At 37.5% G+C, this 19,199-nt stretch overlaps 1 protein-coding gene across 9 annotated transcripts in view; it reads right to left on the reverse strand.

Moving 5' to 3' along the window:
• Nucleotides 1-19,199, reverse strand: part of TULP4 (TUB like protein 4) — a 146,623-nt gene that overhangs the window by 119,860 nt on the left and 7,564 nt on the right. For 2 of the 9 annotated variants that reach the window (XM_053937819.1, XM_053937811.1), the window contains exons 1-3: nt 9,457-9,496; nt 7,638-7,781; nt 6,631-6,803 (exon numbers count right to left, since the gene is read on the reverse strand). The exons of 4 other annotated variants lie outside the window; for them this stretch is intronic. The gene's annotated coding sequence lies outside the window, so the exon portion shown is untranslated. Of the gene's footprint in view, nt 1-6,630; nt 6,804-7,637; nt 7,782-9,456; nt 9,506-19,199 lie in introns of those variants that run through there. 3 more of the 9 variants (XM_053937817.1, XM_053937813.1, XM_053937816.1) reach the window with 3 other exon arrangements.

The raw sequence follows: 19,199 nt of genomic DNA on the forward strand, positions 1-19,199 counted from the left end.
ATTCAAATCCTACTTAAATCTCCATTTGAAAAAGGGGAGAAAAATTCCCCAAAGTCAGTTTTATACAAAAGAGTGTATACAAATAAAGCACAAGAGACCAAGCAAAAGGCCATTCAGGATATTCCAGTAGTTGTATCTGAAGTGCACACATATGCACAGTTATTCTATCTACACAGTTACTGCTAAGGAGAGTTCATTTAAATTCAGAGCTGCATTCATAACAGTCATCAGAGCTGTAAAAATGGTCTTGCCTTTATTACATAAAGCACTATACTAACCTCATGTTTCCTGTAATTAACCACTTATTTCATTCCAGCATAGACGTGTTAATTAATTTTGTTTTTAAAAAAGAGACTAGATAAGAAAACGAATTTATAGACACAAAGGCAAAGTTGTAAAGTAGTTTACAACACTACACAGTTGGCTGACTTATCAGAAACACTGTCCCTGAAATTTGGTGAGTCACTGCCAGACCTCTTCAGCATTATACCTCACTGAAGTTTTAAAAATAATGGCTGCTATTAATTTCTATTTCATCATGGCAAGATGATGATATGAGAAATGTCACCTTTCCAAATTTTGAGTGCTTATCAATTACAGCCCAGAGAAAGTTCATATATAGGAAAACACAGAAAAACTTTCAGAGTACAATGGTTTGTAGACAAACTTCTTCATTTATCCCTTGAGCAAACTTGATCCTCTGAAGGATCAGTGCCATTGTTTCCATACCCACTGGAATTTTCCTAAGAGACATCTACATTCAAGAGTTGACATTTTATATTAGCAGCATGAGTATTATGATGCAAGCCTTTACTAATCCTACAGAGAAATAAAAAAAATGTTTACTGAGAAAACAAAGTCTCTGAAATATCAGAGCAGAGTGAGGTAAGCAGTAAACCGAATTGTTTGAACTGTACAAGAATCATGAGTTTACAAGTGGATTTTACAATACAGGTAACTATAGATACAGTGGCTTTGCATAAAATCTGTATGCAACTTCTGTCCTTATCCACTGCATAAAAGATTAACAAGGTTGAGAAAAGGACTTATCTGCATCTTGGTCAATAACCTTAGTCCCATTTACTATCACTTTCAAGATCAGACAGTCCAAAGGCTTCTCCTCTTAAAAGTATCCTAACTGCATTAGAAATGCTGGACATGGAGAGATGAAAATCTAAAATAACTACAAAAGTAATAATATCAGCCATTATTCAAATGGCTTTCAATACAGTACAATACAACCTATGAGAATATTTTACCTTTAAATCATTGAGGGTTGACACTACCTTTACATTACATTCAGAGACAAGAAAAAATTATTTTTAAGACTGTAGTATCAAACACTCAAAATACAGGCTGAATTAAGATTACATATATTATATATTAACTCTTTCCATTCCCTTCTTCTTCATTTCCGTGCACCCTGTATTTCCAAAGAAATTACCTAACTAAAAGATTCAAGTGCTAGTCTTCCCTCTAGAAAATCAGTAATTTAGACACTCCCCTTCTGCCACCATTACAGCAGCCTCACAGTTCTGCTCATTTTCGTATTTTGAAACCAAGCTTTTAGTCTTGTTTTTCCCCACCACAGAACACCAGGGTAATGGCTTCCACCTCTGTAGTGAAGTGTGTAATAGCAGAGGATAAAAAGCATGATAGAAGAGCTGGGTGTTACCTGCACAATCCTACCACTATCCCAAAGTCAGTTTGGGCTCACCATACAAAGAGAACTTGGCCCTCCAGATGGAACTCATTCAAACTAATTTTTAACTGAAGATTTTTTATAATCAAACTTTATGCACCTTTCCTTCCACAACAGTGCAAGGACTAATCACAGAAGTGCACCACAAGTTGATTTTGCTGGTAAAATATTTCTGACACTACTAGGAAATAACTATCAACAAATTGCCTACTTTCACTCTCACTTAAAGAAGGTAGTTGAAAATATCTTTTCTCTGGATTTTCCTTCTAACAAAGGGAGATGCTACTTGAACTCATCCTCTAATACTGTTGAGTCTAAGCCCAGTGATGTAAAACATTTAAGTACGGACACATAATGAGACAAAAACATATTAGACCTGTGACACAGGAAAGCAGGATCCACAACTATTTTATTTCATTTTGTTTTGAAAGCATAGTTCTTCTCAAATGCAAAACCCAGCAGCAAGTTATGTTTCTGCATGACAGAAAATTTAGGTACTAATTTTAAAAAATGAGCTTATAAACAGTAGCTTTTTTATTGTAGTGTCAATATTTAACTCATCATTTTTATCTTCTGTTTCTATTAATTTATATAAAGTGTGTTAAGCCACAGTTGGGCAACCAGAAAAATATTTGTTCTCATGTGTCTTTCATTGAGGCGTCTCTTTTGTTGATAGCAAGCACAGCTACGCTGTTGGCTAACAGCTTGTTGGCCAAGCACAGACAAATGTACCAATACTGCAGCAAGCTCTTCAGTATTTCATGTTTATTCAAACCTCTACTCTTCAAGGCTCCAGAGCAGAGAATCTGAAGGTGAGGATAAAAGGGGACTGGAAAAGGAAGGAAAGCAAAGAAGGAAAACTGAAGTGAGTACACTCTACTTCTGAATTATTATCTCCAAGAAACCAAAACAAATAAAGACTCGCAGCCTGCTTTTGGAAGATTCTGATGGCCCAAACATCTTAAGGAAAGAAATAGAAGATAAAGAGTCTTTGAAAAGACTTCAGGATTTTTCAGCCTAACCAGATTTCCTACCTGCCAAACCTGCATAAGGTCAAAGGAAACTGTACAGTCTAAGAAGGAAAAAATGTACACCAGTGTCCATGAAGATATTTTAAAGGTATTTTAAAAGTGCCAGCCACAACTGATTTGGCACAAGCTGATGGCAGATGATCCCACCAGCTATCAAACAAGGACTGTGGGAGCAACCTCCAAGGTCACTGCTGAACACTACAGTACAAAATTGGCGCATCATGTAATAGAGTTACTGTATTACAGGCTAAATACTACAGAGATAGAAGCTGGTAAGATTATACAATTTGTTGTTGATCTAGTCCAATCTATAAATTAAGAAAAAATCTATAACAATCCTATCAAAAAAGGGAAAAAAATTATTTAACAAGGCTAACTACTTTCCAAAAAAACCTGAAGAAAAAAATAACTGGCTTGGAAGTTGATCTCACTGAAAACGTAGTCTCCAAAAACAGCAACTGATTTCAAAAGAGCTTCCCTTCCTGAACTCACCATGCACAAAGCGGTTAGAAATTGTGGCAATAAATTTCAATCAGTTTGAGCTGTGCCCAGAAGTTTTTGCTCTTTTAAGTAGACTCAATCCCTGACAGTCCTAGTGTTGTCCCACATTCAGCTGCATTGGCAAACTGGAAAAGGTACAAAACAAGTGAGAAGCAGAAGGGAGGAGTACCTGCAATTACCACCTGAGGACTATTGATAACAAAGTTTGGGCACGGAATATTTCTGAACCTAGGGATTTGTCCTTAAAAGAAAGGGAAGCAAAGTTTTTCCTCTTGAGGATGAATTTAAGATGGCTTGGATGTCCTGGAACCAAAGCTACCCATCAGCCATGAAAATATGCCTAATTTTCAAATAAACAGAAGTGAGCTGAAATACTCCAGGCAGGTGTTGAAAAAACCTGTTTCAGGAAATAAAAATGCACAAATAACACATAGTAGCCTTTTAAAGAGTTGGGAGATTCACACCACTGAAAACCACATCTAAATGCTTTACAGATTCAAAGAAACGTGAAGTGTGACCAAGAAATTCCTGACACTTAAAAGTGTCAATCTTCTTTCTCAAGAAAAGGCTGCAATCTGCACAGCACAGAGAAGCCCTAGACAATGTATACTTCACCAGGCAGTTCCTCAAAAAGTGGCAACAACTGTGTCTCACTAATAACATTCAAAGACCTTCATGGGAGGGTGCCCCAGCTCTCACTATCTCTTTTCCATTGAACTGACTGCACTGACCTTGCCTGTAATTACAGAGCAATTTCTTTCCCGTAGGAACATTCTGCAGCCTGCAAACATCCCTCGAGTCTGCAGCAGTTCCAGCTAGCTCCTAATTATCTCCAATATCTGCCCACAGGCTCTTTAATACTTTCTTATGAACATACACTGAACTTTCGATATTCTCCTCAAAAATCCCAATACACCTTTGTATGTAAAAAAAAAAACAAAAGGAAGGGGAGATGAAGGGAGAGAACAACAGATGTCATCAGTTTTTAAAATTCAGAAGAGCCTCATAAACAAGAATTATTTTTTTGGACATCAAGACATATTTAAGTCAGAAACCTGATAATTGCTGAGAAGTGGTGCAAGTGCAGTGTGTTGCAGCAAAGAGGGAGCTCCTGGTGATGCCTGCAAGCTGCACCACAGGTGTGAGATGGATTGTGAGATGTGTGTGTGTATTTAAAAATACAAAAAGACAGGAGTTGCATTTTTCAAACAGCTTGGGTTTCTCAGTCTTTGGATTTGGGATGAAGAACTGAACTCTAGTCCTGGCTGTCCCTCAAATGTGCTGAACTCAAGATTTCAGGCTGGTTTGAGGACCTGCACTCACCTCACTACCACTGCTTAGAGGTCCAGATGCAGAGCAAGAATACTCTGCCCTTGCAGAGTAAAGAGATGCAAAGCTTAAGAACAGCTTCATCTCCTCTCTCTACCTGTCCTCTTTTGCTCCAAGTTCCAGGTTTTTCCTCATGGTTCTGGAAGGTCGTGTCAAGATCTCTGGGTTAAAGGAGGCATATAATAGAATGGAAACAGACTAACTCAAGGAGTGGTTGCTTTAGAGGCAACCTTGATAATCAAGAATCACTGAAGAAGAATCCTTTGTAAAAGTCAAGAGCTTTAAATAAATGCTTGGAGCAAGGCAAAGACTTCTGAAAGTTGCTGTTTCACCACCAAGACTCAGAGGGCACGAGATCAGCTGCATACACATGTGCCCTGTTAGGTGAATGATGGTTTTGATCTGCTCTGTATTAATATGCCAAGTGTTGACTGCTCACCTGTCCAGAGAGAATCAAGGAGGTCAGCAAGACACAAGACTATGCTCACCAGGCATAGTCATGGTCTGGTGGGTGAGCTGAAGGCAGATCTGCACCTAGGTAAATTCACAGAGCAGTCTTGTGTCCAAGTCGTTTTATTTTATACATGTCTTGACAATTCTCCCTTCATACTGGCCTAGCTCCTGCTAGACATATGAAGTATGTCTATTTCATATAAATATGTCTATGAAATAGCAGTTATATTGAAACACAAAATTTTGAAGTGGGGATAAGAAATAGCAGTATGCTATTCCTCATGCATGACTGGGACACTACAACCTTTCTATTAAGAAACCATAATAGTTAAAAATTGCCAGTTACAGAAGTATTCAGTGGGAGGACAGCTACCAATGACTGTGTCTTCTATTTTTTTAAACATGAAAAATCAATGTGTTAAAATGATCACAGATGAAAATGAATGAACAGAAAAAGAGTTGCAAAAACTCTGGAAAAGCATATTCAAGGAGCAACACAAGTTATTTTAAGTAGGAATTCTGAATATTTCATTCAATGTCCTCTGTACAGCTACCAGATAATGGTTGCTTCTAATTCCAATCTCTACAAAATTATGAAAATGCTCTTCCATTGAACAAGTGTTCACGCTTCATCAAGAAAGTCAACAAATTTTGTAAATTAGTGTGGGTTTTTTGAGGAAAAGTAATATTCTCATGACGTGGTAGCTAGTCCTATAATTAACTTTATTCTGTTGTTTTTATCCCCAGGAAGTTATATAAATGAAGTAACTGTCAAACTACTTCTCTTCCTCAACACAAAAACTCTCAATGCCTTTCTAAATGCACGTTTACCTAACCTATACCCAAAAGGGATTTTTTTTGTAAAGCTCAGATTCAGAATCTACAAAGCATGAGAATCAAAAGGGAAGATTCATCATCACAGTTAAATCTGTATCTTTTAGATAAACACTCACACAGAGCTAATGCATTCGCATACAATTAAAGCTAAAGTTATGCATGACTAAACAAGAGAAAGAATGCTGGTGTGGGTTTTTTTTCCTTTAGCTTTTCTTCTTTCCCATTGCCAAGTTTCACCTTACTGCCTTTCCCAAGGAACACAGGGATCTTCAGAGGAAGACAGTAAATTTTTCAAAATAGCCAGAGGAAAGATTGATTTGGTTGAAGGATATCAGCTTCATACACTTTGTACTTCATTTTAGAAACTTGGATTTGGGAAAGTAATATGATTGCATTCAGTACATGATGTGCTACTTAGCAGACAGCTTCTGCTAAATCTGACAAATATAGGTCAGAGTCCTGCAATCACAATTTGCTCAAGCACGTTTTGCATTTTCTAGACAAAAGTAATATAATAAGACAAAAGCATCTGAGGTAATTTCATAACATAATTTTGATGTAAAACTTTATAGTTATCTTAGTTACTTTTTTCCTCCTATGCCTAAGACTACTATATACTTAGACAAGCCTATTTCAGTACAATCTTGTTTTAATTAAATAAGTACTTCACAAAGTACCTCCAGAGCTTTATGAAAGCCCAATATTTACCACATTAAGAGTTTTGGGAAGAGGTGAAAAAGCAGAACAATCAGAGAAAAGAAACAACATATAACTTACCCTGATCATTCCCTCTGTAAAACTCAACATCTGTACTGAAGGTTCAACATCTGTATTAAAAAAGCCTGCTTGCAAACTGTGTAAGGAAAATTCTGCTGCTTTTTCTGGTAAGCAGCTTGGCAAGGTAACATCATAATCTTGCGGTGTCAGTCTTCCCCTTGAGCTTACAAAGTCTATTAAAACAAATTACATGAAAACATCTTTTTCAGGATTTCAATTCAGTAGCTTAAGAGGATCAGGCTATTCCAGCTCCTTCTTAGATTCAAGGAACATAAGACAGTACAGTACTTCAGTGTCTAATGCTGCATTGACACCTTAATACATTGACCATTAACTGTGTATTATTCACAGACCACATAATAATAGGTTACTATGAAGAAACTATATGCTTTGTTGTTACCTCTATTAGCTAGATTACAATGAATTCAACAGTTCAGCATCTGCTTGAAACTGACATTATATTTGATCTGTAGCAGATGGATGCACACAACAAACATTAGAGAAAAAGGTTAAAATACGGAATCATATGAAGTATTTTCATACAATACTTCTGAAATTAGGTAACCTAATGATAGTTCAATAAAATTCTATCCCAATAACTAAAATTAATATATTACTTTTCACTTACTCTTCTACTGAATGACAGCCTGAGACAAAGATGATGAACATACAGAAATTACAGTATCAGAACACAAAAATTCTATTCCTAGCTATTAAAATAATTAAATACCTAAATTAAATATGGGAAAATCTAGTTACTCAGTGACTCTAAAACCTCAAATATTATCTGACAGATGCTGATTTCATTGGACTGTCAACCTAACAACTCACTACTTGGCTGCTTGATTAAAATGCTGCAAGATCAAAAAAAAAAAAAATTTTAAAAGTCTGTTATACTTAATATATGATTCACAGATTATATGTTTGCCTGAAATCAGTCTATTTATTTTCTAAAAAGGCATAAAACAAGATTTACATTACATATGAATATACTGCCTTGTTTATACCTGTACACCGTCACGGCAGAGTTGTTTTACTGCTGCTGCTATTTCTCCTTACATCTACATTGTAATGCGTTTATCTTGTAAAAGGGGCTGTGTAATGCTTGCGCCACTGGTCAAAACAGAACACGGAAAGGTTGCTAGGATTATCTATGAGGACAAAAAATAATAACCCTCTCACTACATTCCTAGGATGAGGAATTCAATGTATTAATAAAACCACAAAGCCATAAGACAGTGCAAGGGGATGGCGTACACCATTCCAAGAATGTTAAATAACCCTAACACAGAAGTGAGTGGATAAATGTTCCACAGTAAGCTTGCAAAAAGCAAACCCCTAAAGGCAATCATCATATAGGAACAAATAATTTTACAAATTAATGCACCTGAGAGATATGTAATATGTCAGTTTTATTTTTATTCCCCACAGTATCAATACCACAGTAATTCTACCAGAAGCTATCACTAAGAATTGGAATAAACAACATTTTACTGATGGATAACCCATAAAACAAATATTCCATTCTTTCCTGTCAAATCCCTACTGTAAACAAAGTCCTTAAGCAACTTAGCCACAAAAAAATCCCACAATAATGTGACATTTAAGAGGCCTGCAAACAAACCCAAAATTTCTTCCCCCTCTTCTCAGGAGTGATCAAAGCACAGCACTAGATTTAAGAAATCTCTAACACTTCTTTCTTGTTCTCATCCACGTAGACTGAGATATTCTACCCTTAGTATTCTAAGACAGCTATAAATTATCTGCAATACCTATCTGGTCTGTTTAATTACCTTGCATATAATTTTTTATTTCTATTGGATAAGTAGGTAGGAGGCAGTATTAACAAGTTTCATGGATGCCCTTTAAGAGCAAAATGTCAGTAAAATAATATCATTTCCAATCCCTACGATTTTGCTTCAGATGCTAATTGTAGTTAAATACTTTCTGAAGTCTTGTAATCAATATTAGTAAAAATGGCTGGAAAGTTGTTATGTTATGTTGATTAAAGCTTGAGAAACTAGAGCTCACATCCAAAAAAAAAACAGTTAAATTGATTTTTCAGTTGACTGAAACCAGTAACATAGTTTTTTATAAATCCAACTCACAAGCTTTATTTGGGACTTGCATGTTTACCAATTTTCATTTCAGATTAAGAAATCCATCTCACAGAAAGCAATATGAACCATAAAATGAAGCAAGACACTGCTAGATTCTAAACAGACACACTAGAGCAATGCAGAACTGCAAGGATCTGATTACAGACTATCTTCTGCCAGGCAGTCAGTCTCCCACTGGGATGGGGAGCACATATGCTGGGATGTTCTACAATAAAACAGTGTTTCTTATGTAGAGCCTTACAGATGTTGCAGGATTATTCTCTCTCAATGCTTCAACATTTTATCAAAAATTTTAAGCGGAGCATAGCAAGGCATTTACTGTTTCATAACATTCCCTCATGCAATGTGCTCTGTGATTCTTGGATCTGTTGCTCTCCTTGCAAGAGCCAAAAGCCAAACTACAAAGCAATTGCTCTGGGTTGATAGGGAATGTGCTTTATTGCTGCTTCTCAGAACAGTACCCGGATCAGCAAGAGCTCCAGCAGACTAAAAGCACACCCAAGCTTATCTCCTGGAAGACCACATGCAGATGCAGAAAATATAATTGCAACATTTATTGTTTCTCTTGCTCTGAAGCAGAGCTACAAATAACTGACACCTCACCCATTTTCAAATGAAGCTTCTATAATTACATTGCTATGCCCTATGGAAACACTACTGGGTTTCTCATAGCAACTTTCAATGACTCAGAGAGCCCAGCTCTTACCACAAAATTACAAGAGCGCTTCATCCATCTTCAACAGAAGAGCTGGTACGTGACTGGCAGAGTCACCACTACCACTGGAAATCCAACAGCTTTATGACATCTTGTCTCTTGAGAAATAAAGTTTTATAGCCAAAGTAGTAGTACATTCCATACACAGTAAGGCAGGATTGCTCCTGTAAAATCTCTCACACCCTATGATGCCTTGAATGCACACACTACAGAGTCTTTTTAACAGCTCTGTCAGATAGATAAGTACAATTCCTTCCCAAAGGCCTGCAAGACAGCAAACTGTTCAAAGAAACCTATGCTGTAAAAAGACTTCTTAATCTCTGACACCTCAGTGACCCACTCCAGTTTCCCTTCCTAGATCCACTTGGCCTTCATCCCTGTTTTCACTGCCAGGTGCCCGTCCAACATGTCCTTGAGTAGCCTCTGTTTCTTACAACACCACAAGATAAATGTTTTAAAAAGTGAGAAATACTCTGTGGTTTTCTAGCTTTAGATTAAATCACTAATGGGTCAGGTGAGTGTGGAACTGCAGCTAAGGAGCAGGCACAAGACTGAGGTGCAGGAAGACATTTCAGAAACAGGAAGATGTTAGCTCAGCTCAGCTGCACCATGAAACTTCACCCCTGCGACAGAGCTGAAGAAACTTTCTTAATACTGAAGAGAAAAATGGCATTCTTCATAAATAAGAAGGCAGAATTTAACATTACTGGCTTCTAGTCTGTTGTACGACCCCTGAGCATAGCTCATCTGATGTTTTCCAGTCTATTTCTACCTTGCTTCAAAACATTTCTGTCCATTTCTAGTCTGCATTCAAAAAATGAATGGTTAAATGGTCCTTCCTTCTGGAACAATGTTCTTTCTCCAAACTGCCATGTATGCCCCACTGACACAATATATGCATACATAAAACCGCAAGTACACAAGGTACCCTGAAGTGTTGTAAGACCCAGGCTAGAACAAGGCTGACAACAGTCCAAAATCTAATGTCTCTCTAATCTCCAACACTGCTGGGGTAACAGAAAAAAATCCCCCCCAAAAACCAGTATTTTAAAGAATTCCATTTTACGATTATCTTCCAAACTCACAATGGTATCAAGTTACTTTCAAATGAAACTAGAATTCCATTTACAGAAATCTAAGGTTTAGAAGACTTAGAGAATGTTACTAATAAAACTACATACTAGATGTTTCGGATTCATATTAATCATGTTTTTCCTTGAAAATTAATTTGTTTTTAAATAAAAGGAAGAATTATCTTTAGCTTCTGACCTGAGGTGACTTTTTAGATGCTGAATCACTACATCAGTAGAAATAGCTGATCTCAACATCAAATTTCTTTTTTTTTTTACATTTTCTAAGAAGAAAACAATCCGTTTCAGTTTCTCCTTGAAGAAAAACCTGACATAAACTATACTGAAATAAACACAATTTTTCCTCTATGCCTGAAGAAAATCTGTTGCAAGCTGATCTGTGCCTTCAGCAAACTGAAACCAGTTATTTACCCAGCAATTTCCCTCATTTTAGTGATCTGTGGCACTTTTAAAATCTCAGCAAAAACATTTAAGCAATACATACTCAATATATACACACATTATTTATTATTAAAGTTATTTTAATTTGACAACTTTTATGAAAGGCTAAATTTACTACAATAGACTAAGACAAAGAAGGTCCTACTTAAAAATAGTATCTTTTCATATCCATTTTTAGCCACCCTGTAAATGTTCTCTAACACAGCATAGCAAAAAAAAACTTGGCAATGTTATTGCCATAGGCTCCTCTTCCATTATAGACCCACAACACTTTCATCACAACACAAAAAGGTCCCAAATGTAGTTGAAAAGCTAATAATAAAGATAAACCAAGCTAAAAAAGCCAAATTCTAAAGTGAATTGCATGAGGTACAGGCACACATCCTCTTCTAACCATTCAGCAGGAGACCTGTGATAGTCTCTACCAGGTACAGCAGGAGAACACATATTAAAAGGACAAAGCCAGACTTCAACACATTTTGTTTGCTTTACAGACAAAAAAAAAAAATCCCTTTGGATGTATTAGTTTTATTTACTTAAAGCTTCAGGAAAAAATAGTCTTCATAATTCCAATCTCAACATCCACAAGATTTCAGATGGATTAATATGGCATGAGCAATGCATATATCCAGTCCATAAAAGACGTGCTATGCAGAAATTTGTATTTCTACTTCCCCTCATTGAAGGCCACCTACATATGCATACGACAAGAAAAATTGCAATGGCTATTTGCCAAACTGTGCAGTGTCATATGGCAGCAGTGAGTCAATCTTTAGAAGCTGGCTCCAACCTCATCAGTGGCTGATGTGCTCCCCTCCAGCTGTGACATCAGGTCAGGACAAGCATTGTCCCAGTCATGCAGCTGATGGCAGAGCTGGAGGGAATCCCTCTAAGAGGAAAGCAAAGACAAAAGGAGCAAGCTTCCTTCTGGGAAAATGGGATGAATTAAGGTCATACTGAAAAGAGGCAGGTGGTTCATAAGGTAAAAAGAGCACTAGATTAACATGTGGAAGTCATGCAGTTTTATTTTAAAGTTATGATGCTAAATTTCTCGGCCAAAAGGCTCAAATCAGACTTCAGGCACAGTATCAATTACCTGGACTAAGTCAACAGGCCAAGAGTCTGTACACACATATTAGAGCATCATCAGCCATCTAGTACAAGGGGTGTTTAATTAGCTAAGTAGGGATACAGGGTTTGAGGGGAAGGAAGTAGGAGACTCTGCGTCCTTCAGACTAGTAATAATGTTTGTAAGACACTTTTACACTCAAAAAAAAACCCCAAAAACCACCATCACCCAAAAACAAACAAACAAACAAAAAACCCCAACCAAACCCAAACTATACAAAATCAAAGTTACTGATGCATTTTTTATCAGTATGCTAATGAAATGCCACACTGACATAAGAAATTACATGTTCATAAAATCCACTATGCAAGACAATCCTGTCTCTGTAAATCAGATACTAAGTCCACATAGGGAGATAGGACTGTTTTATTAAAAAAAAATGTACAATCAGCAATTAAGCAAAAGAGAGGAAAATGCTGAAAAAAATTTAGGAAGGCAGTGATTTTCTTCATATTATTCTCCTAAGGACTCAACTGATAGAAATATATAATAGGTGTTTGCCTTAAAAAATTATACAGATTGCATGCTCCTAAGAGAAGTGTGTTATCCTCATGCTGGATTCTTTCCAGACATATTTTTGGCTACTACTGTAACCACAAAACACGGCTGGGGGAACAGGACAGAACACGCAAAAACACCTCTCTGACAACCAATACATTTGTCTCAACCCAAAACCTGTGCACCTTTGTTTCATTTTCATTTCTGCATGACACAAACATGCAACAAAAACAAATAGAGCAGTAGAAAGCAGGAAGAAATCTTTCCAGCTGATCAAAGCCTAGGTTCAGCAAAATATGTCTTTATATTCTCAAGTCATGAACACACCATGATACCCTGTTGATTGTGGGTATCACCATGAAGAGTCAGGGCATTTGACCAAAGGATGTCACTACTATGCTATACACAGCCAATTTCTATGATACAAAGGACCTAACAAGCATTGACAATCAACAATGCTTTTCTAGCTGAGAAAGCAAAGTGCTGTGTGGCAGTATTTTCAGGCTTTCCACTGACATCATGTTAAGAAAGAGGCAATTGTCCCAAGGCAGATTCAGACTTATCACCAGCATGAGAGAATGTCTTGTTTATAATCAGTAAAAATTTTGAATCTAGAGGGGTGTAGCAGCCAGAGGTCCTGCAAGGCCTCCCTGGCGGTCACTCGCCTAAGATAAGAAATGCCTAGTCGTGATGACTGGACCAAAGAAGCCCCTCTTCCGCACTCCAACCCTTGTTATCTCTCTGTAAGGCTATAGGTCATATTTGCCCTGACCCTGGCGATTGGACAATTTCTAAGACCCCCGTACCCTATATAAAACCCCATTTCTGCCCAGTTTGGCAGAAGAGCTGTCACTGAAACCCTTCACAGGAGCTGCCAATAAAGACACTGCTGTGGAAGCTCATACAGCCTTCTCCTCTCTCTCTCCCTACCCATCTGCCAGTGGCACTTAGCAAGCAAAGAGCCGAAATCACTAAAGAACTGAATTTACCAAAGAACTGATCTCACTTAAGAGCTGAGCTGCTTGCTAAGATTGCCCACGGCTGGGAGCTAGCCTAGGGACCTGGACAGGTTGTGCCTATCAGCCCAGCACTATCCGGGACACCTACAGCAGCCGGGGTCAGATAGACCCTGGGGACCCCAGGTCGCATTAGAGGGGGACCAAAAAAAAATTAAGCAAAGACTAAACAAACCTACTTGAGGAAAATCTGTTCACTTTGTTATTAAATAACAGAAAAATTTTGCAGGAGGTACTGCATGTGAATGAGTGCTAGAGCAAGTAATTCACAATTTGAAGTATCTCGTCCATTAAGCCTTTGATCCTTCAAATAGTAGAGAGTATGGTCCAAAAACCTCAACATCAGAAAGGAGACTATGGCTTTCAGAGCAGTGTCTATACGCCATTTTTTGTCTAAATACTGTTTTGGCCAGAGTTCTGGGCCTGAAATTTTCTAAAACAGTGAACAAAAGGTCTCTGGCTCTCAGTTCACAGCAAGTGTGCTGCAAAGTGCACTAGAGAACCTAATGCTGCCAAACAAGCTGTGCACTTCTTTGAGTTTCATTTGGTATAGAATCCAGCATCTCCCCCAACTTCTCCCTCCCTGTTATCACTTATTCTACTTTAAAACAGATAGCTTTGAAATATCCTGCAAGAAAAGCTTGAAAGAGAAGACCTGAGTACCATGGTAAAGGCCACCTAACAAACATCACAGTCTAGACAGCAAAAACCTTAACAGTTTCACTTTGAGGATCTGTGCACACTATCATTCACATAGCCACAGGAGCCTGTCCTGAAAGAACAACTCAAAAATGCAGAGGGAAAAAGGAAGAAAAATGACAGTGCTATCATCTTCTGATGAATTTAAATCCCTGAGAGATCCCTGACTTTACTCAGTTACTCAAAGAATATAAGCAAACCTGCAGACACAAAGAATAAGTCCCTCAAAAAAGAAAGAAAAAAGGATAGGTGAACAAGACATGCGAACTAACAAGTAGCTCAAGGTGAGACACACAGGAAGCTTCGCATCACAACTTAAGAAACACAGCAAAGAAAATTATGCAAAAGAATGTGATTTCGTTCATTGCATTTTTCATGGCATGTTTCATTTGTTCATGTGAATTTCTGAATAAACATTTGCACCTAAATACCCATAAACCACAGAAAAGGACCTTATTGACTTTTCCTACTCCTCTGTGTGACCCAAGTAATTTTATATTTGCCTCTAGTACAATTCTCTTCTTCACAAGGTCTCTACCTATATCCAGATACAAGAAAACAGCCGGCCTATTAACAGTGGACTGTGTAAGAGCAAGCCTCATACCTGTATTATGAATTTACATCTTACTGCCTCTGAAAAGAACACCAGTTTAATGTAAGCACTCATCTTCATATATAATCCAAAGACAGTGCTGTGTGGAACTTCAGACTACATAACCCTAATGCTTCCTTTTCGTCTTAACATTGACATCGATAAATTATATTTTGCATATTGTATACTACACTGTCCAAAAATAAATCTGGGGCATAATAGCTGAGTTAACTATTAAAGAAAATTGTAACAAATTAGCAGTCTGTTCTCCAGAAACAATCCCAAACAGGTAGGCTAAGACTTTCCAACAAAAGAGCATCCCTGCTTTATTTGTACTGCTTGAGTAAATACAAACATTGCTAAAGGACTGTGAAAATGAAAACTCCCACAACCTTACATAAATATCTGCAGCCAAAAAGTGTCTCTATGAATAAAGCTGAACACTCCACAGAAATGTTTTCTATTACATAGGGGTGAATAAAATGCACTAACCTTTTTTCACAAATACACCCTTACCAATGAATGAGTGATAAAGACTTGTCATTGCTAACTCCCAAAACTCCCAACACACAGTACTCTAAGCAACACTGTGGACCCTGTGATTCACTGTCTGCTACAAAAACGTGGAGGAATTTTTCAATACAAGTGTACTTTACTGGATAGGTTCAAATACATACCCTATCTGAGTACCTCATCCACTGCACTTTTGCCATTATTAGTCATATTTTTGAAGTATTGTAACTTTAGCAGCATTGTTCTGATGGTTTACAGACATTAAGTGATAAGCCAAGAGTTCACAGTCTCAAGAATCAACAAGAACACCAGGAAACAAGGAGTTGCATAACAGTATCTATAGTTTCACCTGCCCCATTTCAGGCCCCTCTCTTTTCTGCAACCTTTTTAGCTTAAGGTGTACCTGGACTAGTCATCTTCAGTTGAGTGAACATTTGGCTCTATTCGAACTACACCACGATTTCTTTTAACATGACCCTGATATTTTGAATCCTTTATCCAGTGTCCTAGGAGTGCTCCACTAGTGTCAGTGATTCTAAGAAAAGTAGTAAAATAAGATTATTCCCATTATACTGCTAAGTAAAGAACAATTTAAGCATCTCAAGGCAATAAAGCTTATGGTAGAATTGAGAGAGAAATACAGGAGTTCTGTCTCCTAGTCTGCTGCTGTAATAATCAACTAGTGCAAAAAAAAAAAAAAATAGGTGTTACTTTAGACTGTCATAAGATGGCTTTGGTTTCTTTCTAAATCATCATTTCATCAGAACACCCATCTGCATGAGGATGCAATTGCTTTTTAAGTTGCTGTACTCACATGCCAGCAGCCTCCTACAACCTACTTCACCTTTCCAACCACAAGACCCACAAGTAAACACCAAACAAGCTGAGGCAGAACCTCAAACACACCCTTAGGAATTACTGGAATACCTGAGGTTATCTGAAGATAAGCATGGCTTCCCTTACAAAAACAATTCTGAAATCTGATCCAGAGGATGCATGCATTTATCTATTATGAAGGACTGGAAAATAAGCCAAAATTCCTTAGGATGTCTCAAATGAACGTAAAACTCTGAATCTGAAATGAAGAAAAAACAGGGCAGAAACCTTCTCTAAAAATAGATCTTGCTGTGCAGCCAAGTATGCCTGCATGCAATTGTTATTTATTCTTAAATTGGAGTAATTTTCCAGGTAGGTTTTTAGATCAGCTAACAGAATGAGGAGTTTTAAAACTAAACAAAAGAAACCCCCAAGATTTCTCTCCTCATCACATTTGCTATAAAGATGTAGAGGAAATCAGGAAGGAGTAACAAAATGCAGTCTCTTGCCTGGCATTCCACAAAATCACAAAATTGTGAATTTCAGTGAAGGCAAAGAGTAACAATACCAACATTCAGGAAATATGGTCCTAACTCTTAACCAGAAAGACTGGAAGAAAGTGCCCTAAACATTGAAAGACAATTTAAATCAAAACCATAACAAACAAAGAAATGAAAATACACATAAACAATACACCCCACATGCCCCAAGCTCACAGCCTAATTAAGAGCACAAACTGAAAGAACTCATGAACTCCTTAGTAGGTTCTCCAGTGCTTTCTCCATTAAACCTACATGACCTCAAGCCTATTCTTATCAAGTGTTATCGCCCCACACGTGGATGGGTGCACTTAAAGATGTCATTAAAGACAATCAAAACAGAAACAAAACTGAGCAATGTCAGCACTTAAGGATTTTCCATTCAGTCCTTCCACACTAGTCCTGCCAGTGAAGAAGGCAACAACCCAAATCTCTTAGGATACTCCAAGGCAGAAAAGTTATTCACAACTTGAGCAAGTGCTAGGCTCAGAAAGCCCGAGATATTATGTCTCCACACCAACAAAACAAAGCACAAGTAAATGTAAGTGAAAACAGACAGTTGCACATCACTATGGACACTCAGACATTGGGCATGATATTTGTCAAAGCTGTGACAATGCCGCTGGAGGCAAATCACTATGATCCAAATCCTCACAGTGTATCTGTCCCATTGTATCTTTTTTAACAAAAAATAGCAAAAATAGCAAATCTCCTTCTGAAGGCACTATAAAGATTTTATCATTTCCCATGCAAAGGTCATTTGATTGTTTTAAGAGAATTTTTATTAAACAAATGGTGGCTATTTCATGGTTTCCCTGGCATCTTTGGATAATAAGGATGGACACAAATTCAAATCCAAAGCAGGGAACGAAGTTTTCCTAGTATTTCTGGAGCTTTAACAAGTAATACTATTTTAAAACTGCAAGAGCTTGTTCTGGCACCACAGCACCAGACAATCAAATCACAGATATTTTCTCTCCAAGCCACCAGAAGTATTTAAAGCAAACTCCAAAGGGAGAAGGGGAAGACAACTATCCAACCTTTGGAACATAAACTTGCTATGACAGAGACAAAAGACTTTACTGTTGCATCTCATGGAAATAGGAGACTATCTTTTATGAGATCTTGCAGCATTAATGGTCACTTTTAGCCCAGAGCAACTACCATTCAGGTTATCTGCTTTCTGAATTAATGACTGCAAAACAGACCAATACAGTACTGAAAGAGAAACTGTATTGTAAGAATTTTCTATACATCCTCTTCCTCAAATCCCAGGCTACAACATCACTCTTTCTTCAGTGGTTTCTCATTTAAATCCTTGAAAAAAAGAGCAATTTCCAACTCCTTTATTAATAAAAGTAAGTACTAGTTTGTGGGGGGGTTTCTGTTACTGACTTCTAATTCATAACAACTAAGGAAACAAACAAAGTCCTCTATAACTCCTTAATAGGATTTAAAAGATACCATGCAAAAGCCACAGCCGCCAGTGTCTAAAATCCTTTCTTTAAAAAGTCATAGTGAATCCTCCCTAAGAGTCAATATGGTTATTAAATTCTCATACTGCTTCATTTCACCCCTGCCCCTGCACCTTCACCATCTCTCTGTCATCCACGGATTGTTATTCATCCATTGGATATGGGTATTTTTTGATAGAATAAGTTTTCCTAAAAGACACAGTCAGCTATTTGCTACTGCAAAGTATATAATATACAGTTCTTGTGATAATATGTGGATGATATGCAAGAGTATACCTAATCTTTGCTGGTTTACTTTTGTCTTCTCTCCATGCCCATCTCCTCTGTAGAAGAGCATACCAGCACCTTTCTAATCAGACCTGCAGCATGCAGGCTGAGGTGTTTTTCAGAAGATGCTGCCACTGCACTTAACCCAGCATGAGCCCCTGAGGGTTCTGGGAGGAGGGACTAATACTGTACAGGCACACTCCTAGCACAAGTACTGAGCTCAAATGATACTTTTTTATATAGTATACTTTCCTCAATCTTATTACAGGTCCAGTGAACAGACTTTCAAATTCAAAAATTCTCTTTGCAACACCAGAAAATAAATTTTGTTGGATTTAATACGTGTTCCACAGGGTTATTCTACTGGTGTAAAGGAGGACAATGTCTCCTCAGTGGGCTGGCAAAATCTGGAAGGAATCCACTTCTAAAAGGTCTGTAACTCAGAGAAAGAGGACTTAATCCTATGATTTGTATTTGCTTTTAATAGAACCCTATTGCTGCATCAAAGCTTTGTCTATTGAGAGAAACAGACTAATTCCTGCTCATAAGGCTCTGTTACAATTCACAATAAGACTTCATACAGGTATCTTCAGAAGAACCATATGCCTTCCCCCACTGTTCTAATCTATTTTTAATCTATTTTATATATTCATCTCCA

This window comes from Vidua chalybeata, chromosome 3 (genome assembly GCF_026979565.1).
Source record: "Vidua chalybeata isolate OUT-0048 chromosome 3, bVidCha1 merged haplotype, whole genome shotgun sequence".
NCBI classification, from domain to species: Eukaryota; Metazoa; Chordata; class Aves; order Passeriformes; family Viduidae; genus Vidua; species Vidua chalybeata.